This window comes from Coffea arabica, chromosome 1c, assembly GCF_036785885.1.
Source record: "Coffea arabica cultivar ET-39 chromosome 1c, Coffea Arabica ET-39 HiFi, whole genome shotgun sequence".
Classification (NCBI taxonomy): domain Eukaryota; kingdom Viridiplantae; phylum Streptophyta; class Magnoliopsida; order Gentianales; family Rubiaceae; genus Coffea; species Coffea arabica.
In genome coordinates this window covers 480,710-489,476 of record NC_092310.1, presented here as the reverse complement: position 1 = coordinate 489,476, position 8,767 = coordinate 480,710, and the positions used below count along the sequence as shown (strand labels likewise).

The 8,767-nt window shown below is 33.4% G+C and overlaps 2 long non-coding RNA genes across 2 annotated transcripts in view; both read right to left on the bottom strand.

Annotated features, from left to right (window-relative positions):
- Positions 1 to 8,081, bottom strand: part of LOC113743241 (uncharacterized) — a 43,304-nt gene extending 35,223 nt beyond the window's left edge. The window contains exon 1 of the long non-coding RNA XR_011820241.1: positions 7,992 to 8,081. This is a non-coding gene — a long non-coding RNA (uncharacterized lncRNA). The remainder of the gene's footprint in view (positions 1 to 7,991) is intronic.
- Positions 6,808 to 7,931, bottom strand: LOC113743081 (uncharacterized). The gene is made up of 3 exons (XR_011813657.1): positions 7,299 to 7,931; positions 6,968 to 7,060; positions 6,808 to 6,874 (listed from the first exon to the last, which is right to left on the bottom strand). It is a non-coding gene; the product is annotated as an uncharacterized lncRNA (long non-coding RNA).
- Positions 8,082 to 8,767: the final 686 nt, after the last annotated feature.

Below are 8,767 nucleotides of genomic sequence, written 5' to 3'. Positions count from 1 at the left end.
CTTGGGATCATCATATGATTCTTTCAGCTCAAATCTCATTTGTATGGAAAAAGTTTAGAAACAGCGTGGACTATGGTTCACGGTCAGATCCCTTGGATAGATGGTTATAAGTAATTTTTTTTTTCGACAGTCGGCAAAAGTTTACCCTACACCTACTTCTACCTTTATTTTAAGTGAGGTTCAATTGAGTCAATGAGGGGAACTGACAGGTGATGATCCACCATTGAATCAGACGTGTATACTACACATCCGTCTAAATTTTTTAAAGAGTCACGTAATGTGACAATTGGTGGGAGAGGCAAAGTTTGAATCCTTATCTCCCACCCTACCAAGCCTTAAGGGCTTCTGGTGGTTGGATGGTTATAAGTAACATGATTGAGCAGTAATGCTTCATTTGGATTTTGTTGCCCCTTTCACGAAGCAGTAATGCTCGGAAAATAAACATAATCAAGGAATTATTTGGTGAAGTTATAATTGCTTTATGGCATGATTAGGTAGTCTGAACAAGGAGAAATAGGGGTGGCAAATTTTAATGATTAATCTATCATGTTTTATGGTATACCACAAGAAGATGAAACTAAATATTACCGAAAAGTTAGAAAATTGGATATTAGAATCATAACACTTGTATATGCCCATTGATTCAAGAGAGGTATGAATTGCTATGGCAAAATGATGATGTAATTCAGACTACCTCTGCAAAGTCCCTGAAAACAAAATAAGAAAACAGAGTGAAAACAGGAGGAGGAAGAATTTGCCAGCTGCATATCTTCACCTCAATTAACATCCCCAGAAGGCAGAACAAGAATTTACCCACACAATCAGTGAGAAGGAAGAGCTAAGTAAGAATCAGATGATGATGACGATAAATGGAGGATGCTGATGATTTCCCCAACTACAACAACGCTCAAAAAACTTTGGCTTCTCTGAAATCAAACTTCACAACTTGGATCATCAGGGCATTTGCCCAAGTGGGTAAATGTTTGAATTCTTTACCGCAAAAGTCCCTTTCAGCCCTTCTTTAATCCAGCTACCTTTCTTTATACTGGCACTTAGTTCATCTGGAATTTCTTGATCAAAGATCGCTGTTGTAATAGTATTAAACTTACAACTTCAATTTGAATGGTTCCTCACCAGACTTACTTAAGGGTTGTCCCGTTCTTGAAGAACTAGAGCTAGATTCTGTCCATAGGACCTGTTTTACGCGCGTAACACTAATATCTCTGAAACTAGACTTGCCAGACGTGCATTTATTAGTCTCCGGTTCAGTTTGTTTAGCAAATCTTTGAGGTACTGCATTTTATAGGACTCAGGTTAGCAGATAATGGCTCCTTTGCCTGACTTATTAATGGTTGTCCTGTTCTTGAAGAACTAGAGCTAGATTGCGCTTTTGGAGGTTTGTGACAGTTTGAACCCTGATGGTAGGAGCATGCAGATTGAAATTGTTGAAGTTTTAATCCTTGCATGAAAAAACAGGTACTGAAGTTTTTCGGAATTCTGGGTACCAATGTTCTTCTGGAGTCCAACAAGCTGGAGAGTTGGACTATCAAGTTTGGAGAGGTGACAAAAATCATCAAGTTACTACAAATGCCACAAACCTTAAACATCTGGTTTGTTGCTGCCATGCCCCAAACCTTAAACTTTAATCAGGAGTTGGAATCTCTTGTAGCCGAAATATTAAGTGGCTCGGTCCATCCAGCATCAAAAAGTCGGGATTTTTTCGAGCTTTTGGATAGGGTGCGCAGAGTGGAATGGCCCTGTGTAAAAGAACCGATGTTGGAGGTACTTTTTCTTTTTCCAACTTTGGCTAGAATAAATGGACATTCAAATACTCAAATACAAGTAGTACATTATTCTGATTACTACGTTCTCATGTGCCTGGAGGCTCTGTATAATTCCAGCTGTTCTTTGCCAACTTTCAACAATTTGATCATCTTGGACTGAAAGCCGTCAGCAATAGGAACATTGACCGCATCCAATCCTGGAAAGTGATGCCAAGATTCATTGAGAGCATGGTTAGCCATCTTGGCCGAGTCACCGGAACGGAAGAGACTGGTATGGTACTGATTCCAGAATCGTGGATAATTTCATATTCGCAGCGACTCGCTCTGACTCGGCTGATTCAAATCTGCAATGCATGGAATCAGCCAAATTATCGGAGTCTTGTCTCAACTCTAACCTCAAAATATCCCCGAACCATATTTGAGAGTGCCCCTAACCTCAAAAAGCTTGTCTTAACTCTAGTGAATTATGCTGATGAATAGTTTTATCGTTAGAATTCCTTAAATTATATCTGTCAGCTTAATTTTCCTTCAACGACAGCTGTGTTGGCATGACGTCCTTCAACAACAGCTGTGTTGTCTAGGAAACATAACTCGTAGAATTTGATTAGAAGGCATATGAATGTACGCTTGTTGAGTATCTTCTGCAGAATAGAGGAGCATTAAAGAAGATGAAGCTTTGACAAAGCCTTCAACTTGCAAAGAGAATAATGTCATATAAAAGAAGCTATGCGGATTGCAAAATTCTGGTAGAAGAATGCTGTTCTGATTAGATGCTCATAAATTCATCCACCTGGAATTGCAATCTCTTTCAGCATCCCAGAAGCAGTTGCTACATTAAAGATCAGAATATACTCATGCTTAAATTTGCATTCAAACAGATTCCATCATAATTAATGTTGTTCTCACCTTTTTGCTGATTGAATTGATTTTTGATTGTTATTTCTTCCCCAAAAAAAAAAAAAGTTTGCTCCGTCCATCCTGAGTATATGTATGAGTTCTCAAATCTGCATTTTTACTTGCTGTTGAGAAGAAATTGTCAAGTTGGAGAGGGACCTTTGCCTTTCGTCTAGGTTATTTTTATCTGTTTGAAGGTCTCACAGTTATTAGGAGCAAGTAGGGCTGAAGATGTTACTGGGACTTCATTTTGATGCCTAATCAACTAATATACATTTTCATCTCTTTCTTACTTGGCCTTCTTGATTTACGTGGCTTCCTTTTACCATTGGTTTTATTTTACCAATAAATGATGCGGCTACAGTTCTGCTATATATGCACACAACAACAAAAAGCCAAAAAGGTTTCTTGGCATGCTCTGTCCTGCAAGAATAACTGTACTAGATTTGAGACAAAGATGGTGCATATGGAAATTGAGTTTAACTTATTTTGTACACTATTAGAAGCCAATCATGCTTAAATTGAAGCATAAGAACATGAATTATCCGCAGCTCTGATGTTTTCTATCTGCTTATAGTTAAAAACAATCTAGATGTTATTTTTATCTTTTCTTTTAGTCATACTAGTAATAGTTCACGTGCTTTACACGTGATTGTAATATTTTAAAATATATTATTCTTTGGATACTAAACATTTTTTTATAAAATTTTGATCATCAACGTCATAATATAATATTTTTGTGTTATTTTTTTTAAACTAGTTACTTTTAAAAATTTTATTAAATGAAAAGAGATAGAAAACATTTCAATGTAGTTGACATGTCCCTTAGGATTGAATTTGGAATTATGAAGCAAACACTTTTTGATTTATAGCTTGAATTCTAACATATCAAATATTGATAATATTATGTTTTATCAAAATTATTGTATATTCATGGTTCTATTGCATATAAACCACAATCATCACAATTTTTTATATACAAAGAATATAATTAAGTTAGAAAAATAAACATACATGTAATTTGAATTTTTTGTATTATGTTAGTTCTATTTTTGTCAAAAATGGAGTATAAATGATCTACCATGTAAAGTTTTTTTTGTTTGTACGCTCTGACAATTAAAATTTTATAGATAGAGATAGTTGGAGCTTTTCTACTTTCTTTTCTTTTATTCATATTTTTAGCAAAACATCCAATGCGAAGCAAGAGCAAAAAGTCTACTTTTTTCATATGAGCACAATAGTTTTGGTTCTAGTATCAGTTTTTTTGATGATCATGGAATTGGAATGAGAATTGTGGCTAATTAACAATTTTAATATTAGTTTTTTTTGGTATATTGTAGTGTTTTATTTTTTAATTGCCAATATTTAATCCATAACCGCTATCATTATTATCAATTATTGGAATGCACTAAATCTGTCTAATTACAATTGTCACCATAAATGAAATTTACTTAATTTTAAATCTTTTTATTTCATAATAGTGGTTTGTATGGTGCTCTTTCAGATTTCTTTTTTCTAGTTTAATACTGCTATTTCAGTTGTAAAGATATCGTCATTTTTTGTATATTGAAATTCCATTGGGTGCAACATGAAAAATTCTTCATATTGTTAAAAAGTGCATAATTGTAAATACTCGTGATATTTGTATGAAGATATACATATGAATAGGGGTTCTCTTCTCCTTGTATATTTCTCTATTTTTAAGAGAGTATCTATTTTTTTAAATTGGTTTTTTTTAACAATCTCAACTACTTACTAATGAGAAATTTTTCGTGCTCCAATTAAGAAATTTTGATACGTATAATAATTGGAGATGGAGTCCAAGAATAGGTAAATAGTTTTTAATGGGCAATTTTTAATTATAATTATCAATACTATTAAGATGTAATCAATTGAAGTGTTTTATTTCTTTTAATTAATGCCACATTAAAATGCAATAATTCTAATTAAAAGGCATAAGGGTAATTTAGAGATAACAAAAACTAAAATTAAAAAGTATTTACACTTACACTCCCTAATATTAAGATTCATACTTTATATACAATAATGATATTTGTTATAGACTATCAGTAGCACTAACATTTAGTAGTGGTAATATTGCTAAACTGAGGGTGAGTGGCATTGAAGTTAAACTATTAGTATTAGTAATAGAAGCAGTACTAGTAAATTGAACTGTTGGATTCAAGTAATTAAACATACTTTCACCCATGAGGGGAGTGGTGTAGGGTGACGGAACCAGAGCATAGAAAAATTGTCTTGCTGCCATTTCTAGGGTACTCTGGTGCATGCAAGTGAAATATCATGTTACACATTTTAATGTGTTGACACGCATCTTTTTTAAACTATCACAATAACAATCCTAATTAAATTTAACTCTTGAGTTACCTCTCTTTTATATAGATATAGATATAGATATATATATATATATATATATATATATATACACATATAAAAAGCGCAAAGATTTCATTAATTGAAGCAGTCTGCCATTAAGGCAGGATACAAAAAATGAGAAGGAAAATTCCAATTAGAATTTCCTACCAATCTAGCTTGTTTTATTAAAAACATGACTTGATTGATTGCAAGTTCTATGTATCAACAGCAATTTCAATTCTTGAAATTGAATAATCAGTAATCTAACTTCGTCCAAAATCACACTAGTAGAAGAAAGGTCCTTGGAATCAGATTATACTCAGATAATACTGCTTGAATAATTGAGCTACAGTCACCTCCAAAAGGTACTCGAGAACTCCTAATACCAACAACAAATGAAAAGGCTTCTTCACATGCAAGTGCCTTTGCGATAACTGGAAGAACCCGCAAGAAATACACCCAAGTGATCATGAATGACAATATCCAAACCTACAGCATTCAACTCTTTGAAAACTGCTCCATCAAAATTAACTTTGATGAAGCCCTCTGAAGGAGGTTGCCAATGTGCTAGAAAACTACGAGTATGGGATTCTTGAGTTAACCTAATCAGTCATAGCTAAAAGGAAACACCGTTTCTCCTCCTCTTCACATATCAAGTTCTTAAGAACAGCATAAAGGAAGGCAATGGCTTTCTATTGAGAATAGCAGTCCAAGTGGAGTCAAACTCGTCAAGTAAGGCCATAAGAAAACAAAATAACGCAATGAGAATCACGGTAGGTATAGAATTTTTTTGCTTTATTGGGGTAGTTCCAGCAGGGTTCTGATTCAGCAATCTCATCCCTAAAACAGATCATGTCGGAGTAGAAATTCTAAACAGATTGACTAAACTGTTGTTTCATGGCATGCAATCGAAGGAAAAGTTGGTACTGTCAAGAGAGATCGATAGCAGTGTAACGATCAGTTAAGAAGTCCCAAACTCCCTTTGCAATATCAAATCGCTTAAAAAGACAATTAATGGCAGGCACAGAGGTATTGGTAAGTCAAATTTATCACTGTCCCATTCTTTGAAACGAGTGTTAAATTTTTCAGAAGATTCTCCTTCAACAGCAACAAGGATAGTGATAAAATTTTGGAATGCTTGGACCCAATGAGAATAGTTAGTGCCATCAAGAATAATATAAATAGGTTTGAGAAACATCATCTTGAGCCATTGGAGATGACAAATAACCAAAAATATACACAAAGGAGTGGACAAATAACAGTATAGTACTGATGAACTAGATAAAGCGAACTAGATTTGGTCAAATGACGATGCCGTCAAGCACTATACTGATTAGAGAACTAAATTGACTTCAAAAGCAAAACATGAACATGCTTGGCATATGATAGAGATTGACAGACTGTGCATGCAAGATTGAAAAACCGACTAGAAATTGACTAATTGAAACACCAACAGAAATTTTTTTTTTGAGGGAATGAGAAACGAAGAACTATGGAGAGTTTAAGCAAAAGACTCTTGATATCTTGTTGGAAGAAATATTTGGCAGAGAAAAGTTTCCATAATTTCTACAACAATATAGTGCCTATCTATATAGGCATACAGAAAAGTTTGTTTTCCAATTTCGTGGACAATATTCAATGAGATTGTTACATAGTCATATTGCGGCTTTGACTTGGGGTGGCTCCCATGAATATTAACTAATGTGTGTGATACCTAAGCTTTTGGAAGCTTAGTATGTCAGAACTATTGTACAAGTTTAGCCAAATCATTACCTTCATTTCTGCATTCCGAGCACTACAGAACCATAACACTTTCAGTTTTTCTGCATGATGTTTGAGAGGCCTCCATCAATGCTAGTGCAAATTAATGAGCAAAATAACTATAATTGATGACCATCTTCATCTGCGAAACTTGCCTGCCGAGTGACAGTAATTTCTTCCTTTTGACATTCTCACAAAAACGACAGGGAACCATGTTGTTCTTTTTCCAACGAGATGATGTCTGCTTCCTAAATAGATTCAGGAAAAAAACACCACCATGTTAGCCACGTTGAACCATCAAAACTTATGAAGAATGTATTACAAAAATTTCTAAAGAGCAAATATTAAGCAGAATTACATCGGTTCAGCCATAAAAAACGCATACTAAATTCAGAGCATAGCTTTTGTATGTGATTCATTTGAAGTTAAGGCAACAGCAACAGAAACATCGTAGGCCTTCAAATTTAATTCATTGAGACTACATACCTCTTCATCTACTCTGTCACCTATTGCTTCCTAGAAGATTGATCTTCACTCCTTAAGAGAACAATTGTCTACCACATCACCATCCATACATTTTTGCTTGGAAATCACTGCTTTGTACATGTGCCAACATAGCCCATGAGACATTTGTCTAAAATGCTAAAATAGATATTTCTATAAATATTTTATCATGAGCAAGTCCTTATGCAAATAGGATGGAAAAATCACCAATCTACTAGATAACCAAAAATGAAAGGCTAAAAAACAGAGCATTAACAAACCCAGAAGGAAGTAATGGTAGCAAAAGTCAATCGAATTTGCATAAATTGTCCTTGTGATTCTTTCTGAAAATAAAGTGATTATCAAAGCTAAATGTTTAACCAAATGTTAAAGGAAGAGTAAGATGATACTCTTTCGTCTCTTTATACAATGATGTTCTAAACTAGAGTTTGGCAAACTAATCTGAAGAAAAAAATACAAAATTTATATTCATGTACTAGCATTCATAAATTCTCTTATTAACTTCTTTTAGCCGACTGATTTCTCCTGACTGACTAAAATCTTTGGACCAAACAAAAATCAGAAAAGGATAACCGTTTGTAGAAAGAAATAGGTAATGGATGTCAATAGCTTTTCAGTGTTATAGTATCTGAATTTTAAAAATTTTAAAAGATGATAAGAATTTATAGTTTTAACAGCAGCCTAGTTCCTCTGCAAACAATTTCAACTGAATGGACATTGAGCTAATTTTACGGCAATCATAATTCAGAGTCTTACAGAGAGATAACAGTGAATATTAAGAACATATCCACCCGTTAAATGCTAGCGGTAAAAATCACATGGTTTTTAAAGATATCAATTCGACATCCAAATTCTATGGGCTTTCAACGAATCAATTCAACTTTTGAATGTGTTTCTTTCCGACACTACTTTGGTTCGGCCGAAACCTCAGAAGTACATATTGGCTATTTCAGAAAAGATTTGTTAATTTATTTGTATGAATTTCTTTATTTATTTGTAATTGCTAATGATTTTAGTTCTAATTTATGATTTTTTTCTAGATTTAGAATAGAGTATATTAGTCATGTGATTTGCAAATTTATTTTACATATTCTTAACAATATAAGTAGTTGTATCAGATTGATAATTATTTGTTGTATGTATAATGTTAGTTGTTTTTATCTAAGTTTTAATTTAGAAAGTATGTTACAATTATTTGGATAAGTTAATGTATGTTAAAATGAATTTTAGGAATATAATTGAAAATAAGCGAAAAAAGAAAATTAACTGTTGAAATTTAGGTATAACAGCAAAACACTACTACTTCTTTCGTGTATTGGGATTCTTACTGTGTTATATGATGGTTTTGATCTTATACTTAAGTTTTAATGTCAATAAAATAGGAATGGAAGGTATACTCGATGCTAAAATCATTTACTATCAATGCTACAGGTGTATGGTTATAGCAGCAT